General features: G+C 37.5%; 1 protein-coding gene across 3 annotated transcripts in view; it reads right to left on the bottom strand.

The window, feature by feature from the left end:
* The window catches only part of SMIM43 (small integral membrane protein 43), a 38,413-nt gene that overhangs the window by 11,534 nt on the left and 3,695 nt on the right, over window positions 1-23,184 (bottom strand). For all 3 annotated transcript variants that reach the window (XM_072788549.1, XM_072788547.1, XM_072788548.1), the window contains exons 2-3: window positions 3,290-3,429; window positions 2,047-2,213 (exon numbers count right to left, since the gene is read on the bottom strand). The gene's annotated coding sequence lies outside the window, so the exon portion shown is untranslated. The remainder of the gene's footprint in view (window positions 1-2,046; window positions 2,214-3,289; window positions 3,430-23,184) is intronic.

Here is a 23,184-nt window from a genome sequence, read left to right as displayed (position 1 = left end):
TACCCTTCCAGGTGTTCTGGACCTTAAGAACCGAATTATAGGTAGATGCTTTCTGCTCAGATGGAATCTCCTGTAAAGCACTCCTGCATGTGCTGAGGATGAGATCCATACTCTATGGAAGCGTCCAGGCCCTAGAAAGCTCTGTCCTATCTAATCAGGACCTGAATTACCCCAGTGATCCTGGCAATTCTTAATGACCCCATTATCCTAGCCAATACTGTCCATATCCCTCTTCCACCCCGTCCTTTGCTTCTTCCCCATGCACAAATGTACCATTATGTTCACTTCTAGGTGACACAAACTGGGCTTCCTTGGAATTGCCCCTTATTTACACTCTTTATAATTCCTACAACCCTGTAGGTCAGAATTAGAAAATTTATGGGAATGTTTACTGCTGTAGAAGAGCAGAAAAGTGAGTTGTTCTACCTCAAGGAGTCATATTAAGTTAACCAACAGTTATTGTAAGACCCCAACAATAGGATTTCTTTCTACACCCTCATCTCTTTTCCTGCTCCATCCCAAAAGAATGACTTCAGTTTTGCAATACTTCAAAATGAGATACTCTTCAAGAAATAAGTAAAATGTAAATGATAAACTGCTTAAATCTCTACATAACCATTTAGGAATTCCAGTGGGAAGGAAGGAAGGAGGGGAGGGAGGGAAATCTAAGGAAGAAATTTATTTGAGTGGTATGTGGGAGATCATCCTATGTGGGTAGCCTTTGAAACCCAGAATTCACCACTAAGAATAATTCTAGACCATGTCCTTGGTTTAGAATGTCTTAAAACACAACAGAAGATGCCCAAGTCTGTCCAATATTGAAAAAAATTAAGTGACAGATTGTGCTAACAGCCAAACATTCTTTCTTTAATTTAGACTCTTTCCAGTAAGTTAGCAGTAACACTAGAAAAAGTCAATGTGACTGTGGCTTGACTCTAGACTTGATCAATACTATGTCATGTAGCAAAATAAAAAATTTGAGCATTATAGAGCAATATATCTTTTGTTTAGCACAACTTCAATAATGGCACTGGTGAAATTGTCATCTCTAATGGAAGGTCTGCAAGCTTCTATATGAGTTGATAATAATCAGAGCTGTGGGCTTGCAGGTGCATGTACACATACATAGGACTAAAATTGGACTGCCACAATAGAAAATGAAATTAGAAAAAAGTAGAATTTGTCTATAACCCATATTCCTTGTAAAATACCAGCTTCTAAGATCTGGGGACCCCAACAACTAGGGCCTGCATTCCCAGATCTAGGGATCCAATATGCCCTCTAGATATACACAAGCAAACTGGCAATGAATAGACTTGAGTCCTAGTACCAGCCCTATACACTCTACTGTTTTCAAAAAAGAAAACTAAACCATCGTAGGTATCTAAAGCAGGGAAATTGGTTAGACAGCTGTTGAATGAGTACACGGAACAAAAAGGAGAAGGTAAGACACCACAAGGTTATAGCCCCGTGGGCTAGAGGAGTAAAAGGGAAAATGGAATTACACAGAGTCGATGGTCACTGTTACCCAGATCTCACAATCACTGTTACTCAGAGCCTATAATCTCTGTTACCATAATTTATGTTCAAGATTCTGGAGACTGCAAGCCTGCAATAGACTCTGGAGTTCCAAAATAGTTATATGAGACAGATCCTGCTGCCAGTGCAATTGCTGTTTAGGTAGGGAGACAGATTCTTAGTGCTTGGTAATCCATCATCTTCCCAGAATCCTCCTTCTCCTTTTATTGTGGTAAAACATACTTAAGATAAAATTTATCATCTTAACCATTTTTAAGTGTACAGTTCAGCAGTATTAAACACATGCATAATGTTGTACAACCATCATGACTATCCATCTCCAGAATATTTTCAACTTGCAAAACTGAAACTCTGTCCTCATTCCACAATAACTCCCATTTTCCCTTTCCCCTAGTCCCTGGCAACCACCATTCTACTTTCTTTCTCTATCAATTTACTACTCTAGGTACCTTATATAGGTGAAATCATACAGTATTTGTCCTTTTGTGGCTGGCTTATTTAACTCACCATAATGTCCTCGAGGTTCATCCTATTATAGCATGTGTCAGAATTTTCCTCCTTCATAAGGCTGAATAGTATTCTGTAATGGTTCATTTCATTTGTCAACTTTTTTGGACCACAGGATGTCCAGATATTTGGTCAAACATTATTTGGGTATGTCTGTGAGGCTGTTTCTGAATGAAATTAACATTCAATTAATAGACTAAGTAAAGCAGATTCCCCTAGTTATGTATTTTAATAATAAATTATCTATCTTCCTTTGGTTCTGTTCTGGAGATCCCTAATTAATACATATTTCATTGTATGCATATCTCACTTTTGTAGATATCTTTTATTTTGAGTAATACAGGAGCTTTACTATATGACCTAAATCATTAAAATAGTCTACTTTGGCTATTGGCTTTAAGAAGATACACATATATAACCCTGAAGAACTATTTCTTATAGAGTGTAAGTATGCTTAATGCAGAAAGCACAATGCTATTTAATATATGTGAACATTAGTTTTCCTTGGGATTTTCTGTATAGAGAGACCAATTCCACAGTCATTAAGGTATTGGTTTGGTATTATTGACTCTTCAATATGTCATATCATAAGGCCTGTTGTCTTCAATATGTCATATCATAAGGCCTGTTGTCTTCAATACTGGTTAGAACCTAAATAGAAACTCTTGGTGAGAGGGTGAGTGACTCTAAGGCCTCCACTTGAAAATATATCTGGATATTCCTTTTATAATCCTGACCATACTCCCCACCGAAGCCTCCCTCCAGTTTTTGTATCAGCTGTCTAGAAGCCACTGTGAATCTAGCCAAGGAACCTCCTCACCCTCTCCCAATGAAATCATTACTTCAGACTAGAAGCTGCTGGCTTAAAAGAGACAAAGTTTCTTTTTGAGCTTTCATTTAGTTTAATGAATGTAAGCATCTAAACACCAAGATGAATGGCACCATAGAGAGAGCAACCTTTAAAGTAGTTTTCAAGAATTCAAAAGGTATAGATTGTAAATTCAGCAATAAAGAGATTGTCCTATTATTTTCTGTGATCTCAAAAACATTGTAAAAAGAGAACGTTCAAGGTGTTTGTGAATTAGTGGTACTAGAATACTAATACTGTCTTGAGGTTTTCTTTTGCTCCATCACAGTACTGTTGGTTGAACTGAGTGATGCTATTACAGCAATTACTCAGTAATGAAAATGAAGCTTTGTGACATCTGAAGAAAATGCATATTCCTTGTAGGCTGTTGCGCACCTGGTTCTTCTGTGTGGCCCTTCATAATCATGATCTCTTCATGTGTTGTATGGCTAAGCCGGTGGGCTATGATTGAAACTTACACCATGAAGAATTTTCTTTCTCCACCTACCCCAGCTGGTGGTTGAACCATTTCTCACCTATGCGAAAAATGAACACACAACTCATTACACAAAACTCAGCACCTGCTACCTACATATTTTTTGGCTCCTCATGTTTTCTTCTATCTTGTATATTTTGTCAGATGGAAAAAAAGTCTATCACAAGAGGAAAACAGCCATATATCAGTTTCATCATTTTGCTGATGCCTTAGCTATATTTTCCAGTATGATTTTTCCTCCTTCTCCAGATTTCTTTAGGTTCTCTGGTGTTGTGGGAAGAACACTGGTTGAAAACTCAAGAAGCCTGGATTCTCACCATCCCCTGCTAGCATGAGCCATAACATTAGGCATGTCTAACTTCTCTACGCTTCTGTTCCCTAAATCAGGGGATTGAACATAATTATCTCCATGTCCCTACTAGTTCCAAAATTCAAATGACTTATCATTTTTCCTGCCAAAACCAGGGGTGGTGGAAGAGTGAGAGTATCTGTGTGAATTGCTCCCAGCTGCCACGACGACACGGTAGGCTTGGAACCCAGAGTGCCTTCTATCTTGAAAAGAAGGCAATTTGTTCCCAGAAGGGCTTCTGACACATTAACAGAAGAGGTTAGTTAACCACTGCTCACTGCTCACCCCCAGCCATGACATTTTTCCTTTAAGTAAGCAGAATTATTCACGCATAACCTACATATCAGCTGCTCCCAAAAGCAACCACTTTTTCACTATGTGCAAACCACAAGTAGGACTCAGCACAGCACAGGTTCTTCTAAAAGAGAAAATCACTCCACAAAGCATGACTGAACAACACAGAATTTACTGAAGGAAGATTGACCACAGAGCAAACACATACCCATTAAATAGCTCTGTTGTTCCCAAAGGCCCTGGTTGGCTGTTCACACAACTTTGGGTGCTCCCTCCTTTTAACACTCTCTTCCCCCAAGAAAGTTATGATTTCTTTCCTTTGCTTTCATTGCTATTCAGGAAACTTAAGCAATAATCTGAGCTAGCTCACACCTACCTATCTCCTACAGACCTATCAAATTCCCTTTTAAATAAAAGCGACCCTACTGATAAGGAATTCTACAAGCCACCAAGAAGATATTCTCCTCCTGAGTACTACACATAACACTTCGATGTCTCTGATCAAACCCAAATTATTTCCAAGTAAGAAAGAGTATAAGAGAAAGGTTGTATTAATAAGACCTCTTAGGTGGGCTGTTGAGGATAAGACTTCATACATAGTGTAACTATATCCACTGTTTATATTCTCTTTCAGATTAGAAGAAATACAACTCCACTGTGGCTAAGATCAACAACATAAGAAACAACAAGTGCTGGCAAGGATGTAGTGAAAAGGGAACCCTCTTGCACTGTTGGTAGGAATGCAAACTGGTACAGCCACTCTAAAGAAACAGTATGGAGTTTCCTCAAAAAGTTAAAGATAGAACTACCCTATGATCCAACAATTGCACTACTAGGTATTTACCCTCAAAATACAAAAACTCCAACTCAAAAGATACATGCATCCCTATGTTTATAGCAGCATTACTTACAATAGCCAAGATATGGAAGCAGCCCAAGTGTCCATAGATTGATGAATGGACAAAGAAGTGGCATATATGTGAAATTTAAGAAACAAAACAAATGAACATGGTGTGTGGGGGGGTGTGAAGAGAGAGACAAACCAAGAAATGGACACTTAACTACGAAGAACACACTGATGGTTACGAGAGGAGAGGAAGGTGGGGAGATGGATGAAATACGTGATGGAGATTAAGGAGTACACCTGTGATGAGCATAGGGCGATGTATGGAGTTGCTGAATCACTATACTGTACACCGGAGACTAATACAACACAACATATTATCTAACTAGAATTAAAATACAAATTTAAAAATCAAAACAAAAACTCCATTGTACAGGCTTAAAAATGAAGCTTTCTACATCCCACCACAAGAAAATAGCTTTACTATTTTTCATCTAATCTTGAACAAAAATTGATCTCTTCTTAAGGCTTATTTAATAATAGAGAATATTGAGCATTTTTGTTATCAAGTATCTGACAATCCATTATTTTATATCTTTTGTAACATCACAATAATCATTTCACAACAGTATTATAAAGCTAGAGCTGTTTGGTATTCATGCTTTTCTAACAAGGTTTCCAGATTTACTCTGCCAAGGAAATAATGTGACAACATTTGCTCTCAACTTCAACACAAGCAGAAAATTAATTTAAAGGACAATTGTTTGACCATCACTCCATGATAAACTATTGATAATCATGTTTGTAAAGTAATTCATGCATAATAACAGTGTGTTTCTAAAACTATTGTACACACTGTGATTTTTTAAAATACCATGAATTAAGTTGTGAAGTAAGCCTGCAAAGATGTGGAAATTATACTCTTCAGTTAGTAAAATATATTAGGGATAAAACAATTCTGTTTTTTCAGTCAACTATTAAATAAAAAAGTCTTTCTCTAAAGCTTTTCTAAAGGGAAGAAAATGCACAAGTTGTTTAAACTTAGCACTACAGATACAACTTGTCAAAATTTAATACTTATTAATCTGTATATCTAATATTTTTAAAAACACGTAGAAATAAGCACTGTCTCGTAGCAGAGTATGGTGATTAAGTCCCTGGGCTATAGAGCCAGACTGTTTGAATTAATAAATCTTGGCTTCCATCCCAGCCAGCATGTGACTTCAATTTTCTGACTCAACTGCTCATCTGAGAAATGGAGGTCTCAACACAGGTTGTTGTGAAGATTAAATGGATTAATACATGGAAAGAGCTTAGAACATTGCCCAGAACATTGTAAATGCTCAATACAACTTAACTATTATTATTTCACAAGTCATGATATTAACACACAGTTAACACACAGTGCTGATCTGTGGGCCCTCTTGTTATTACACAAACCAGCTGTTGTTTCATTGCCTACCTCACTAATCACATGTCACTCTCCAGATCATGTTTCTACTATTATATTTACATGGCTTTTTAATTTTTTTTAATTTTTTATTGGTGTTCAATTTGCCAACATATAGAATAACCCCAGTGCTCATCCTGTCAAGTGCTCCCCTCAGTGCCTGTCACCCAGTCACCCCCACCCCCGCCCACCTCCCCTTCCACCTCCCCTAGTTTGTTTCCCAGAGTTAGGAGTCTCTCATGTTCTGTCTCCCTTTCTGATATTTCCCACTCATTTTTTTATCCTTTCCCCTTTATTCCCTTTCACTATTTTTTATATTCCCCAAATGAATGAGACCATATAATGTTTGCCCTTCTCCAATTGACTTATTTCACAGCATAATACCCTCCAGTTCCATCCACATCGAAGCAAATGGTGGGTATTTGTCATTTCTAATATTCTGAGTAATATTCCATTGTATACATGAAACACATCTTCTTTATCCATTCATCTTTCGATGGACACCGAGGCTCCTTCCACAGTTTGGCTATTGTAGACATTGCTGCTATAAACATCGGGGTGCAGGTGTCCTGGCGTTTCACTGCATCTATATCTTTGGGGTAAATCCCCAGCAGTGCAATTGCTGGGTCATAGGGCAGATCTATTTTTAAGTCTTTGAGGAATCTCCACACAGTTTTCCAGAGTGGCTGCACCAGTTCACATTCCCACCAACAATGCAGGAGGGTTCCTCTTTCTCCGCATCCTCTCCAACATTTGTGGTTTCCTCCCTTATTAATTTTCCCCATTCTCACAGGTGTGAGGTGGTATCTCATTGTGGTTTTGATTTGTATCTCCCTGATGGCAAGTGATGCGGAGCATTTTCTCATGTGCTTGTTGGCCATAACATGGCTTTTTTAATGTTCAAATTTTTTATCCATTCAGAACTTAATTTTTGATGAGGTGTAAGGCAGAGATCCGCCCTTCTTCTTTTTTCCATATGACTACCCAGTTTTCCCAAAACCATTTATTTAATGAATAACCCATCTTTCCTACATTTTTCTTGTCTATTCACTCTCCCATAACCTTAGACCAGAGATCTTCAAACCAGGTTTCAGGTATATGAAAGGTATATGAAGACTTTCTAAAGAGCATACGAGCATTTAAATGTGCAATTCAATAAGATATTTCACCACAGAACTTGGTAAAAAGAGGACTTAAACCACTATTTTTAGATTTACAGTCTAATGCTTTCATCAGCCATTTTACCTATGTTCATAAACCACTATTTTCCACTAATCATAAAGACATTGGTGCCCTTTATCTTTTATTCAGTGCATGGGCCAGTATAGTGGGTACAGCCCTTAGTCTATTCATTTGAGTCAAACTAGGTCAACCCAGCGCCCTGGTAGGGATGACCAAATCTATAATGTAATCGTTGCTGCTCATGTGTTCATAACAATCTTCCTTATAGTAAAGCCAATTATAATTGGAGGCTTTGGAAACCAACTAGTACCTTTAATAATTGGTGCACCAGATACAGCGTTCCCCCAAATGAATAATATAAGCTTCCCCCATCTTTTCTCCTACTGCTTGCTTTCAGAGGTCTCTCTTTCTTATTAGACTTTATTTTTTAGATGAGTTTTAGGTATATAACAAAATTGAGTAGAAAGTACAGAGTTCCCATATAACCTCTGTCCCTACATACACACAGCCTCCCCAATAATCAACCTCTTCCCTCAGAATGCTACATTTGTTATGGTCGATGAACCTATGTTGACCTACATCATAATACCCCTAAATCCATAGTTTACACCAGAGTTCACTCTTAGTGGTGAATATTCTATGGGTTTTGACAAATGTATAATGACATATATCCACCATTATAGTATCCTACAGAGTAGTTTCATTTCTCCCTTCCCACTAATCCCTGGCAATATATGATCTTTTTACTGGCTCCACAGTTTTTTGCCTTTTTCAGAACACAGTTTTGCCTATTTCAGTTTTGCTGAAATAATACAGTAAATAGCCTTTTCGAATTGGGTTCTTTCACTTGGTAATATGTCAAGGGTCTCTCTTTTTCCTACTCCTCTTTCCAAATTTCCTCCCATTTTAACAAGACTAATCTCCTACCTATTCCCAATCTTAAAATTACACATTTCCAAATTCAGAAATAATTTTAAAATATTTTCTTTAATCAAGGCATCATAATACATTCTCCCCCATCCATCTCACTTAGGAAGTTCCATAGACACTTCTTAAACAAAACAAAAGAAAACAAAGACACTTCCTTTCCAGGTGACAAGAAACAAAAACCTTTTGCTGACTAGCTCCAGTGGCTCTCTCTCCTTACCCCAGCGGGCAACCCAGCAATGAGCCAGCTAAAAAATACAGTGATAAGGCTTCTAGCTGATGCCAGCCTAGGCTCCAACTTCTTCACTTTTCTATGAAAGTCATCCTTACGTCTAGGAGGCTCCTATTGTTACATAGTCAAATAAATGCTCCCTGCCCCCTCACAATGTCTTGGGTGAGGTTCTGGGTCTAAATACTTCTCATTGCTGGGGGAGATCTTGAGAGATCCTCTATGCTCTCCTGCTGGCTCTTAGATATGAGACTTCCCAATAAATTTGCTCTATGCCTCCTCTGTGTATTGTTTGGGATATTTGTGCCAACTAATAGTCACATAATAATTGTTTATCAAAATTCATAATTTATGCTAATCAAATGTTACTTGTGTTTATAATAAGCCAATACAAAACAAATTGTTTTACATATATGGTAATAGGATATACAGTTGATGTGAAGAAGTATGATAACATAACCAATAAAAGACTTTCAACATAAAAGCCCATTAGGATAAAAATCTATAGAGAAGTGAAATAGAAAGGAAGTTGAAAAAAAAAAACTACTTGAAATTACTGCCTGTTAGAGAGGAACTTGTTTATTAATGTTTTAAGTGGATGATAATGGGTTCAAATAACTGGATTTTCCATTTTCATTGAAGAGTGATACAATAACTTTAAAGTATGCCATAAACAACATCCTTGGTGCTATTTAAATTTATAATAAAAATGTTAAATGTCAATTTAAATAGTCTAGCAGAAATATAGCTTTTTCAAAAAGCTTTTAGGGGGATTGTGATAAAAAAAATCCTTAAAAAGATCCTATTTATTTTCTTACATCCTAACCACCTTCTCCTCCCACCTCAAACTTGTTTGGAGTTGTTCAGGTACTTATAGGTGTGTGTGTGTGTGTGTGTGTGTGTGTGTGTGTGTGTTTAGGGGTGCAAAGTGCCAAGGTTATGTAATATGAGCCCATTATAGATGGGCTGCACTTCGAAGAATATAGTCCTTGGCTTTATCTTCTTTCCTTTTTATTTATTTTTTCTTAATCAACAACTTTTGTGAAGGCTTGGAACCTTAACTGCTTAAAGTGTTTTCTGTGGATCAGCAGTGTTGGCATCACCTGGAAGCTTATTAGAAATTAAGACACTCAGGCCTGAGTCCAGGCTTTTGAAGCAGAAGCAGCGGTTTAACAATTTCTCCGGGTGATTCCTATGCACATTACAGTTTCAGAAGCACTCAATTGGTGGCACCTAGTTATTTCGTTATCTCATGCCACACCCAGTGAGGTCCCAGTTCCACACTACCTTAATTTATTTACTGACGACCATCATCCTTACTCATACTAATGACATATATTTATAGATCGATTAACAGGGTGCTTTCACATACATAATCTAATTTGATCCCAACTACAGTCTTCAATTTAGAACAAAGTGATTTCTGCAAAGTGCACAAATTCAATTCCACCAATGTGAAGAGACATGGGTAGAGATTCCTGAATCATTTTCAAAAATGAGCATACTCTAAGTCCGAAAAGTCATTTGGAGTCATTTTCAAATTTAATAACATCAACACTGGTCATTCAAACATATTTTGTTGTTATATTTCAGAAGATTTTAGAAAAAAACATAAAGTAGTAATTTAGGGGTGGGTTGGTTTTATTGTTATATCATAAAAATCTAGATCTGGAAAGTATGTTAATAAAACTATGTTGAGGGATGCCTGGGTGCCTCCATCAGTTGAGCGTCAGACTCTTGGTTTCCACTGAGGTCATGGACTTGTGGTTGTGGGATTGAGCCCCGTGTCAGGCTCTGTGCTCAGTGTGGAGTCGGCTTCACATTCTCTCTCCCTCTCACCGACTCTCACTCTCTCATATAAATAAATAAAATCTTAAAAAAATAAAATATAAATAAAACTATATTGAAGGAAGTCAAACAACTTGTTCTAGATAGATTCACAATCAAAACTACATAGAAAATCATTTCATAAAACACAAAAGGTTTTTAAAGGTCTAATTGTACATGCATTGTCTCAGGCACTGAGTAAAGAAATAAAAACACTTGGTATTAACTCTATCACTGTATTGTTCACAGTTCACCCTTTATGCATTAGATAGAATACCAAATAATAAAAGACACATTCCCATCTTTAAGTAATTTTTATTTTCTGCTTAAGAAGAGACTAAACTGAGAGATCAAAGAAATAGATGACAAGTACAGGGCAGAATATGGAAAAGAACTATATATATTAATATTGTATGTATCAAAGTGATGTGGACAAGCAGAATGAGGTGGGATTAGTAAAATAAAACTGATATAAACATTTATTTCAAGGCTTTGTAGTTGGTTTCTTTTGGGCCCACTGCTTGTTATTGGGCTGACAAAAAGTTAAAAAAAAAAAAAAAAGGACTGCAGTGGGTGGGTAGAACAAAAAGGCAAAAGGATCAAGCAGTACCCATTATCAAGGAGTACTGGGAAAAAGGCAATGAGGAAGATGCCAGCAGAGATATGACACTTAGTGGCAGTTCTACACGGAGGGTCTGTAAGAAGAGAACTAAAGATAAGGAGTCAATATACTAAATAATAATATTTCATTTCTCCTGCTGGAAGATTGCTCATTTATATTTAGACATATTATTTTCAAGGGGTCATATATGGTAAATTGGTCTACTTAATCTACTTTGGCAAGCCTGGTGGATCCCTGGAGTTCTAGGGATCTAGAAACTAACATGTTTCTCTGAAACTCAAGGAGCCCTCTTCTGGATCAGAAGTCATACAAGAGCCTCAAAATTCTAATGGGCTGCTTTTTTGTGCCAAGACTGTGCTGTCATAGAGATGCCAGGAGCCCTGTGCTAGTTTCTTAACATCCTGTGTGGCGTCAGAGTGAATCCATGAACAAAGCCCACTTTGGCTTCATTAGAAGTGTATCACTGAGTGTCAAGTACACAGTTTCTGGCAGTACATGGCAACCTTACCTCATCTGTAATTCACTTAATACAGATTACGACAAGACACACAGAGTAGCCACTACCATGTCACATCTCTGAGGGCAGTTTCTGCACACTTATTTCCTACCCCTCCTTGGAAATGGGCTTGTGTTGTTCCCTTTGCCTCTTTGTTCTACCCACCCACCCACAGCCATTCTCTCTTGGCAGCTGGAAAGGAGCTGGCACTCCTGATGTAACTACCAACCACTTTCTGCTTTGCCAAATTGGGTTCTGACACCATGTTCTGCTGCCAAGGGCCCTGCCTCGCTCCAGCTGTTCCCTTATTTCTTCTCCAGCAGTATGACACCCACAATGAGGGGTAGAGGAGAAAGCATCCGCCACCATCCCTGTTTCTATCCCTGGGCTCCACTGGAAGCTCTTAAATACCCAACCCAACCATGTGCTTCTGAGCATAGGGTTTTTACAGCATTTGGGCTAATCAAATAAGCACAGTTAATTTTGTGCTTTGGGACAGAAGAAAGCTTATTAACTGATGTCACAAGTCTTGAGCCAAAATAGACATCACAGCCTGCAGGGAGAGGCCACAGGGTGACAAGGCTGCTTTCTAAGAGTTCAGGTAGACATGAGCCAGAAGTTGCTAGACAGACCTTGTATCTCTCCCTGATTTTTGTCTATGGCACATACAGCATCTCCACAAAATTAAGGGGGAAAAATAAAATCTCACCACTCTAAGTACATTTACTGGTTTAAGTTTTATATAACTCTTTCCAGTGCTTATTGCCATGGATTAATTTTTACACAACATTAATCAACTGGCTTATATAAAGCTGAAAGTGTTGCCACTTAAAAGCACTCCATCAACATATACCCTGATCACCTTCTCTGTGAAAAGCAGAGTTTCAAACAGCCTGTTCAAAATCTGATTACCAAAATATTGACTAATCTCTTGCAGAAAAATAGAATGCACTGGGAAGCTTGTGAAATGCAATTTGGATGGCTAAATATGTTGTGGGTTTTTTGGGATCCTGTAAAGATTTCCAATTCTGAACAAATTTCTTTATGCATCTTAAATTAATGGCCTGGTGCTATGAAACATTGTACTTTGCCTCACCTCAACTGACTTTGGTATCCTTCATAATATTGTAGATGATGAAAACACCATCTGTCCTTCTCTTTTTTTTTTAAGATTTTTATTTATTTATTCATGAGAGACACACAGAGAGGCAGAGACATATGGAGAGGGAGAAGCAGCCTCCATGTAGGGAGCCCCACGTAGGACCAGATCCTGAGTCTCTGGGATCATGCCCTGGGCCGAAGGCAGGCACGAACCCACTGAGCCACCCAGGCATACCCCATCTGTCCTTCTCAAGAAGGCTTTGAAACTATTTTGAATAAAGGAGGGTAGTCTCATTGAAATTTTACATTATTTATATAATGTTGAAAAAGGTTCTGAAAAATAATTTTATATAACAGTTTTTCATAAAAAGGATGAATGGCTATTTAAAATAAAATGACATTTTCTAATTTAAAGACTTTTAAAACTTGTTTTGGAGAACCTGAAGCCTCAAACTTGAAGTCTGTCATAATCATGTTAGTGGTACTTTGATGCAAAATATGATTAGTAACATATTTTGTTACACATAGTGAACACTCACAGCTCCCCTACCAAAGAAGCGAAAGCACCAAATTAACAAATGTCTTACCTCTGGCTAGTTACCTCATTATCTAGGCATCAAAATCCTCATCTATTTAGGATTGTTGGGAAAAGCACATGTATGGAAATTGCTTTGAAAGGTGCCTGGAACACAGAAAGAATGCAAATGTGACTGTGAAGATTACTCTTGCTCAGTAGTACAATATAGGCCTGTGGTGCCAGACAAATACATTTCCATTTTCATCTTGGTCTTGATTTTCTCTCATTTATTCAATATTTACTAAGTATCTGCCATGTTCAGGCCTAGGTGCAGGGGATAGAAAACTGAATGAAACAGATTCTCCTCATGGAGCTTAATAGAGAGACCGAGCAAACAGACCACTTTAAATGCATCCCATAAATGCTCTAAAAGCACAGAGTGGGCACTCCACCCAGTCTGGCATTTCAGGAAAGACTTCTTGCTGAAACATAAAGAATGGTTAGGAGTTGGCCAGAGAGAAAATGTGGAAGAAAGTACTTCAAGCAAAGAGAATCCCAATGCAAATGCTTGGAGGTGAGAGAGAAATTGGTGCCTTTGAGTAATTGAAAATAATTCAATAAAGTTGTAGATAGAAAGAAAAGTGTGTATAAGTGGGACTGGAAAAATAAACAGAGACTAAATTAGAAAAGGTATTGTAAACCATGGTGTAGAGTTTGGAATTTACTTTAAAGTAATGTGAAGTCATAGAAGGGTTGTATGTAAAACAGCATGATTGGATTTGTGTTTTAGAAGCATCATATGTGATGTGGAAAATGAAGAGGAAGAAGGAAAGGTTGGAGACTGGGAGGCTAAGTTGGTGGCCAATACAATAACTTAGAGAAAAGACAATAGTGACTTGAATTATGGTCATGACAACGGGGTCAGGAGAGAACCCATTGATAGGTATCAACGGATTAGGTGTTTGATAGGTAGCCTCCACTGGACTTGGTAAGTTATGAGAAAAGGTGGATATGGTAAGAATGGAGTCAAGAATGACACCCTAAGGGGTGCCTGGGTGGCTCAGTTGGTTAAGTGTCTGCCTTTGGTTCAGGTTGTGATCCCATTATCCTGGGATTGAGCCCCATGTTAGGTTCCCTGCTCAGTGAGGAGTCTGCTTTTCCCTTTCCCTCTGCCTGCCATTTTCCCTGCTTGTGTTCTCTCTTTCCCTCTCTCCCTCTCTCCTTCTCTCTCTCAAATAAATAAAATCTTAAAAAAAAAAAAAAAGGAATGACACTCTTACATACTGGCTACTGGAGTGCTACCATTCACTAGAGAGAATATAAGGAAAAAAAAGTTTGGGAAGAGTGATAATGAGTTCAGCTGTGAACACAATGAATTTGAAATGTCCACAGAACATCTAAAGAAATCTAGAATCCAGAAGAGGTCTGGATTGAGTTCTGAAATCCCACAATACCTTTGGGAGTAATCAGCACACAACCGATAATTGAAATCAGGGAAGTGAAAACCAGGGAGAATGTAAACAAGGGAGAAATTTTCTGAGACAGAATTCAATGAAACACTGACACTTCAGATGTGAACTGAGGTAGAAAAATTCCCCAAAGAGAACTAAAAAGGAATAGTCACATAAGGTAGAAAAATCAGGAGAATTAGAAGTCATGAAAGTCAAAAGGGAAAAAAAAAAGTATTTCAAGAAGGCCACTAAAATCATAGGACAAAAGCATCTCAAGAAGACAAATGATATCAAATGATGCAGAAAAATCAAGCAAGAGATTCAATTTTCATTGGTTTTAACAATAAGGAGTTGTAAGTCTATCTAAATCCACAAACACACACAGAGACACACTCACGTGAACTTTAAATTCTCAGCTAATATAGGAGTGTTTCTCTGAGATCCACCAAGGGTCTGCTCTGTCTTGTTTTCCTTCTCTTACCACCTCCATCCTTTGTAGTTATACTACAAAGCTCCTCAGCTCTCAGCAGACCAAACTAAAGGAGGATAGAGGACAGGGGGTGGAGCACAACCTCTGGTCCTGTGGCCAAGGCCAAACTCATGTCAATGGTGCCCTGATTCCAACTGTTGTACCAAAACTTCTCCATGGAAGCAACTTATTACCATTTTAAGTGTAGACTGATAAATAAAATACAATTTGACAAACTGAAGTTTTGTAGTTTAATTCTCATCTCCCAACAATGCCAGTGACCTTTAGAAAATTTAAGAAGGGAGACCATGTACTATACATTTCAATATTTCAAAATGTTTATACTAGCTTTTGCTTTTAGAGAGTACCATCTACACAGAAAACAAAAATATGCATAGCTTTATTTCTTTGCTATATTTAAGTAACCAGAAATCATTTAAGAAACAAATGCACTTGGAAAGGTTTGCTGCAAAGAAAATGACTGACCTATTTTCAAGGTACAACTATAATTCAGAAATTCAAATGTATAAAATATCTAATTGGTCAAGGGGTTCTATGCACAAAAATTTTACATTTTTATTTCTTCTTTACTCCTTTAAAACATATGGTTTAGTTAAAAGAAATAGGATTTATTTAGATAGCAGAAGAATGTCAGATTATATGACTCATATCCTACCTAAATTTTCCTGTTGGAAAATTTCCTCTAACAGATGAGTAATCTAATTTTATGCTGGATCAGCCCCACAAACTGATACAGTTATGGGTTTGAAATAGAAGTGATTTGCTAGTTGTATGATTCAAATGCTTTTCTAGTATAATGCAATCATCCCGTTACTTTAGCAAAAAATTGAAAACTACGTAGAAAATTTCTAATGGTCTTCATTACTAATGAAGTATGCCAGTAATATAAACTAGATTTTCATCCTAAAGAGAACTAGAAGTTCCCCAAGTTCCAAAAATGCAAAGAAGGCAAATATGTAAATGATGAGCTTGACACTGATTGCAAGTAAAATTCTAAAATAGATTCTCAAACAGATGGTCTGTGGGCATTTAGAAACATAAGAGGTGACCAGCATGCGCTCGGTACAAACAAATTTTGCCAGGTAATCCAATAGGGTTATTAGACTATAATGGATTTGCAAGTTGATGTAATATATACAAGATTATCTAAAAACATGAAAAATAATGGAAATTATTCAGCCATTATAAAGTATGCAGATAGTCTATTAACTATGATATAATTTACTATGACTTTGTATAGCCAATCATCAACAAATAGTTATTGAGCATTTACTTAGTGTCTTGCACTGTGCTGAGTGCTTACACACAACCTCTTTTAATATAGTTCTACCTATGAGGTAGAATAGTTCTCCACTATTATGGAGGCAGTAGAGTATGAGGCTTTTAAGCACACACACTTGGAGCCCCAGAATCTATTCAAATCCTGACTCTGTCACTTAAATGGCTGTGACCTTGAGAAAGTCACTTGATCTCTGCCTCAATTTGCTCACTCATTTGTAGAACGAAGATGGTAATAGTAACCACTTTGTAAAGAAAGAGCTAATCTATGTAAACATCTTAGAAAAGTATCTGGCATGTAATAGATGCTGTAAGAGTATCAGCTATAACAACTCTGGTTTAGAGAGGTAGGATGATAGGTCCAAGACACCAATGTTTCCCAAGCCAGGATCTAAACCCAAGGCTTCCTGATGCCCAAACCACTATAAAAATTACATTTTAGAAAATGTGTGACTTTCTTAGATGATTTCAAAGAATCTTTGACACTTGCTTCTTTAGACCTTTGTTTTAACAATGGATTTTATACCTAATGTGTCTGAAAAGCTAGTTCCTGGTTCCTGTGCTAAAACTTTCCAGGAGGCCAGGAAAGCTACTTAGGAATTTGGGTTTGCAAATTTGAAGGCTAGAGCCCTCATCTTATAAGAGGCAGATCGTTATATCTCCAGAGAGTGCTATGTGTTGACCTTATTTAATAAAGAATAAATGTTGTAACAGAGGAAACTTATTAAGAACAGTAGCTAATGTTTATTATTACTAAATATGGGCTGAAGCCTGTTCTAAGTACTTTTTGCACATTATTTAACCCTCATGACCACTTTATGAGGGTGTAATTATTAGCCTCTTTTTTTTTCAGAGAAGTTTACAACTTGCCCAAGGTCACCCAGCTAATAAGTTAGAATTGGACTTTAAACCAGGAGGTTAGCTCTACAGCCCAGGCTTTTTAAATTACCTCTCATAAAACTATGTCCAGCTGTATATAGTACATGCCATAGAACCTTGAAGAAGTCATTTATTTGTTTCCAGCAACCTTCCTCCACAGCCTATTTGGTCATCTGGAATACGAAAGTCCACCACATTCATTCCCCACATTTCCAGCTTTCCTCAAATGCCTGCTCATCAGAGAGGCCCCTTCCTGATTATGTCATCCGCATAGTAACCTTCTGGCCACTCTCTCACCCAAACCTGGTTTTACTGTTCTTTGTATCACTTGTCATTGCCAGGCATTATTATTTGCTTGTTTGTTGATTATTTTACTGTGCCCCTGTCTCTATAACATAAGCTCCAAGGGAATATTGTCTATTATTTTGTTTACTACATATTCTAGTGCTTAGAATAGAGCCTGGCACATGGTTCACTCACAAAAAAAATATTTATATAAATGACTGAATTCTTTCAAATTCCTATTTGCTACACAATCTAATTTTATCAGTAATATTAGAAATAAAATTTAAAGTGCCACTTTAAATTTTATCTAATAAAATTGTAATAGATATCTGTAATCTCCGTAATAGTTCATCTCTGTTAGAGATGTAATAGATATCTATGTTAATTTCAGCCTTCTTTTCCAATCCAAATACTGGTATTTCTCTTTATAGATATGTACTCATAACAGAGATTCCAATATGAATTTGCCTTTTCAGATAACATTACTGGATCAGGTAAAAAAAAATCCATTGCTGAAAGGATTTTTGCTTGTCAATGACTTTCAACAGACTTTTTTTTTTTAAGTAAGAGCAAAGTTGGTAAAGGCTTTTCCATCTGCACATTAGAAGTAATTTCCCATATATTTTATATTGCCAGAGATAAAAATGATAGTTCTAGTCTAGTAGGACTTAATTAACTATAGCAAGATTCTTGAGATACAAACCATGCTTTCCTTCCAGTTGACCTCTTAAAGATCATCAAAAAATTTCCTGGTCACTAAGGAAAGCATACTTTAGTGACACAGAATCAGCATTTATGTGTTACAAATTTCTTCACAAAATATTTTAGCAACATTTTGATAAAGTTGCAAAAAATGTTAAATATAGATTTTCTTTGCACTATCAACAAGATGAGAATAGGTGAGTGGAAATATGAAATCCAGAAGTAATGCTTACCTAAGAGTTTGTGCTAGAAATTGCATTAGCTGTCTATTGCTACTTAGCAGCTTAAACAATAAACGTCTATTATCTCATAGTTTCTGAGTCAGGAATCCGGGCACAGATCAGCTGGGCCTGCTTAAGGCCACTATCAAGCAGGGCTGGGGTGTGTTACCTGAAAGCTCAAGTTGGGAAGGATCTTTTTCCAAGCTCACTTAGGTGATCATTGGCAGTATTCAGTTCCATGGGAGCTGTGGATTGTGGACCTCAGTATCTACATGGCTGTTGGTTGGAGGACATCCTTACTTGCCATGTGGCCCCCCTAACATAGAAATATAAATACGCTTCATCGCAGCCAACAAGGGAGAGAAACTTGTAGGAATATGGAAGTTACATTCTCTTATAATCACAGATGTGTCATCCCCTCAATGTTGAGGGCGTCTATTGGTTTGAGGCAAGTTACTCAAAGGGAGAAGATTATGCAGGTCTTGAAACAGGAGGTGGGGATCACTGGGGGCCATCTTTGAGGCTGCCTACCACTGAAGTACTACCTCAAAATAATACTTTCTTGCTTGTTTTTTTTTTTTTTTTTTAAGATTTTATTTATTTGAGAGAAAGAGAGCACCAGCAAGGTGAGGGGCAAAGGAAGAGGGAGAAGCAGACTCCCTGCTGTGTTGGGGGTCTGATGTGGGGCTTGATCCCATGGACCCTGAGATCATGAGACCATGACCTGAGCCCAAGTGGGACATGTAGGATGTTTGATGGACTGAGCCACCCAGGCGCCCCTACTTTATTGCTTGTTAGAGAAATGTGCCCACATGAAACCACCTTCTTGCCTCAGCTATCCACTATCACCTTTTGAGAGTCACTGTCATCTGGTATTCTCCCATTTCTGCTGACACTGCTGCTTGGAAACAATCTGAGCTTTCCTTCTTAGGCAACTTCAGGAAGAGGTACACAAAGTGAAAACAAGAAGTAGAAGCATTTCTTCTTAAATCATTAATGTGGATAAAGAGTTGATCCATGATATAGGTGCAGCATCCTGGGCTTTAGGGCTAACGGTCATACAAATGACATATTCTGTAAGAGTCACTCAATCACCAACACCACTTTTGCACGTAGAAGTTCTCCTATTGCTTATTAATAAAAGCTAAATTACAATCTTACTCCTTCTGTATGCAAGCTTTGGGATTACAGTTGGTTCTCATCATGTCTCTCTGCATTAATGAGCCCACTTCATGGTTGTACTTCTAATTGCATGTCAAGTCTAAGCATAAGAAATGGAGTTTGGGTAATATAATAGCAGCTTTCTTATCTATGTATGGTGAACCTTTGAACAATGCAGAGGTTAAGGGTGCTGACCCCCCACAGTGTCAAAAATCTGTATATAACTTCTGACTCCCCCAAAACTTAACTACTAGGAGCTTACTGATGACCAGAGGCTTACTAATAACATAATCAATTAAATATATTTTGTATGTTACATATACTGTAGCCTTACAACAAAATAAGTGAGAGAAAACATTAAGGAAACACATTTACAGTACTGTATTGTATTTATCAGAAAAAAATCACATATAAGTGGACCCATACAGTTCAAACCCATGTTATTCAAGGGTCAACTGTAGATGTAAGTAGAACTGAAAGGGGAAAGTTAAGATCCTCACAGAGAAAGAAAATAAATTGATTTGGTATTAAGATGAAGATCACATACTTGGAATAGAAATGGATTCTCATTTATAAGCAGCAGCACAGGGTAGTGGATAAATACCTGTCTCGAGACAGACTGCCTGCAAATGAGTTCTGGTTTCATGACTTACTTTTGACCCTAGGCAAATCCTTAATCTCTCGGTGCCTTTGGTTTCCCCAACTGCAAAACAGAGATGATAATTTGATCTACCTCGTAGGGTAGTTATTAGGATTAATATTTATAAATGCTTAAATCAAGGCCTGGAACATAGAATTATATGCATGTTTGATAAATAAAAGAATTTAAGTTTTTGGTGTTCCTCATGTGACTTCCAATGCTGGTCTAGCACACAGTCATCTTGGAAATGGTCATTTCTGCCCACATGAAAAGAAAAAAAGCTGAACTAAAAAATTGACAACTTTTATTAGATCTGTCATAAACCAAAACACTGTCACAAAATCTGGAGAGGCAGACAGACTGATACAGAGAACTACAACTTACCAGAACAGAAACTCACATACAGAAACCTCAACAGGAACCTCTATGGTAGAATACCTGAGCAGTAATGAATGGACTAATTGCTGGAGTTCAATGCAGACAAGTCTGATAGTTAAAAACTCTCCATTGGGGGGTCACTCATGGGATGACTCCCACTCTTTCGTGAGTTTTACCTCCAGAAGCCCTACCAGGCTCTCACAGTGAATATTGGGGGGAAAAGTCTTCTCATGCTTCTGGCAAGGGGAGGGGAACAGTTAGCCATTCTGACATAGGGCCAGAACACTCTGTTCTTCTTAATAAGGCTTGTCCTCAAGAGAAACTATGTCACCAGAGCCCAAGAGACTGGGGTTTTACCACAGTCCACCTAACTTGGGGGAAAAGAAAGACCCAACTCCATTCCCCATTAGTTTTCCTGTCTTACCTAAGGAGGATGGGGTGGGGAACTGAGAATCACTTGTAAAGGTCACAGCCTAGGGGCCCAGGCTCACTAAAAGACTAAGACCAAATCATAGGACTACAGAATGCTTCCCCCTTCCCACACCTTACCAACACTAGGTGGTTATATATTCCAGTTACTTTTATCCAGTACATGATGTCTGGTTTTCAACAATAAGTTACAAGGCATACTAATAGACAAAAATATATAGTTTGAAGATGACAGAGCAAACCTCAGAAACTGTCTCAGATATGGCAAGGAATGTGGAATGATAGGACCAGGAATTTTAAAATAACTATAATTAATATGCTAAGGGCTCTAATGGAAAAAGGTAGACAACACTTAAGAACACAAGAGACCATCTAAATGACCATGGGCTTGGGGATGATGATTTTTTAGATATAATGCCAAAGATAGTATTAAAAAAAAAAAACGCTGGCAAGTTGGATTCAATTAAAATTAAAAACTTCTGTAATGTAAAAGACACCGTCAAGAGAATGAGAAGGCAAGCCACGGACTGGGAGAAAATATTGCAAAACATATATGTATCATCCAAAATATACAAAGAACTCTTTAAAAAAGTGTTTTTGTTTTTTTTTTTTTTTTACAAAGCACTCTTAAAACTCAAGAATAAGAAAATATAAAACTCAATTTGAAAATAAGCAAAAGATCTGGACACCTCACCAAAGATTTGTAAATGACAAATAAGCAAATGTATTTGCTCAACATATATTAATATCATATGCCAGTAAGGAATCACAAATTAAAATAACAAGATACCACCATAGACCTATTAGAATGGTCAAGATCCAAAACACTGACAACAGCAAATGGTGGTGCAGATGTAACGCAATAAGATCTTCACTGTTGGTTGGAATGCAAAATGGTACAGCCACTCTGGAATACAGTCTGACAGGTTTCTTTACAATGCTGAACATATTCTTACCATATGATCCAGCAATTGTGCACTTTGGTATTTATCCAAATGAGTTGAAAACTGATGTCCACACAAAAACCTGTATCTGAATGTTTATAGCAGCTTTATTCCTAATTGTCAAAAACTTGGAAGCAACCAAGATGTCCTTTAATAGGTGAATGGATAGAGAAATTATGGCACACCCATAGAATGGAGTATTATTCAGTAATAAAAAAGAAAGCCACAAGAAGACATGCAAGAAACTTAAATGCATATTGTTAAGTCAAAGAAGCCAATCATTGTAAGGAAGCACAACTTTGCTGGCACAAATCACACTGTCTAGCACATATTAGGAGCTCTGTAATCCCTTTTCTGCCTCCACTTTCCTCCAGAAGTCTCTAAGCCCTCAGTTAGCAGTGTTCCCTGGGGAAGGGGAGTGGGTAACATCTGCAAGCACATTTTTGCATAAGACTGGGAATCCCAGAGCTATGGAAAAGACCAGGCATATCACTTTCTTTTTTTTTTTTTTTTTTTTTTTTTTTTTTTTTATTTTTTATTTATTTATGATAGTCACAGAGAGAGAGAGAGAGAGAGAGGCAGAGACATAGGCAGAGGGAGAAGCAGGCTCCATGCACTGAGAGCCTGACGTGGGATTCGATCCCGGGTCTCCAAGATCGCGCCCTGGGCCAAAGGCAGGCGCCAAACCGCTGCGCCACCCAGGGATCCCGGCATATCACTTTCTGTAAGAAAGTTTGATTAGGGCTTCTCTAACTTTAGTGTGCATAAAAATCAGCTGGAGGAGTTTTTTTTTAAACACAGATGGTAGGGCCCCTTTTGCAGAGTTTCTGATTCAGTAAGTCTAGGGTGGAAGCTGAGAATTTGCCTAATTTTCTTTGTGTTCAGGATTACTCACATGTTACAACTATCAGTGAACAATGCAAATCAAAATATTCCTTGCTTCTCCTCTCCCTTCATCTTATTGTATTTATAAGTTGAAGATATAATTTTTTATTCCTCTAAACATATAGAAAAATCTTAATAATGAGATCATATATAAATAGCAAATGATAAGAAAAGGAAGCTCTTTTAACCATTCCATAGAAGTTAGAGATGAACT

Source organism: Canis lupus, chromosome 20, assembly GCF_048164855.1.
Source record: "Canis lupus baileyi chromosome 20, mCanLup2.hap1, whole genome shotgun sequence".
In the NCBI taxonomy this organism is placed as follows: Eukaryota; Metazoa; Chordata; class Mammalia; order Carnivora; family Canidae; genus Canis; species Canis lupus.
The sequence above is the reverse complement of the archived record's forward strand: the minus strand, read 5'-3'. Positions and strand labels throughout refer to the sequence as shown.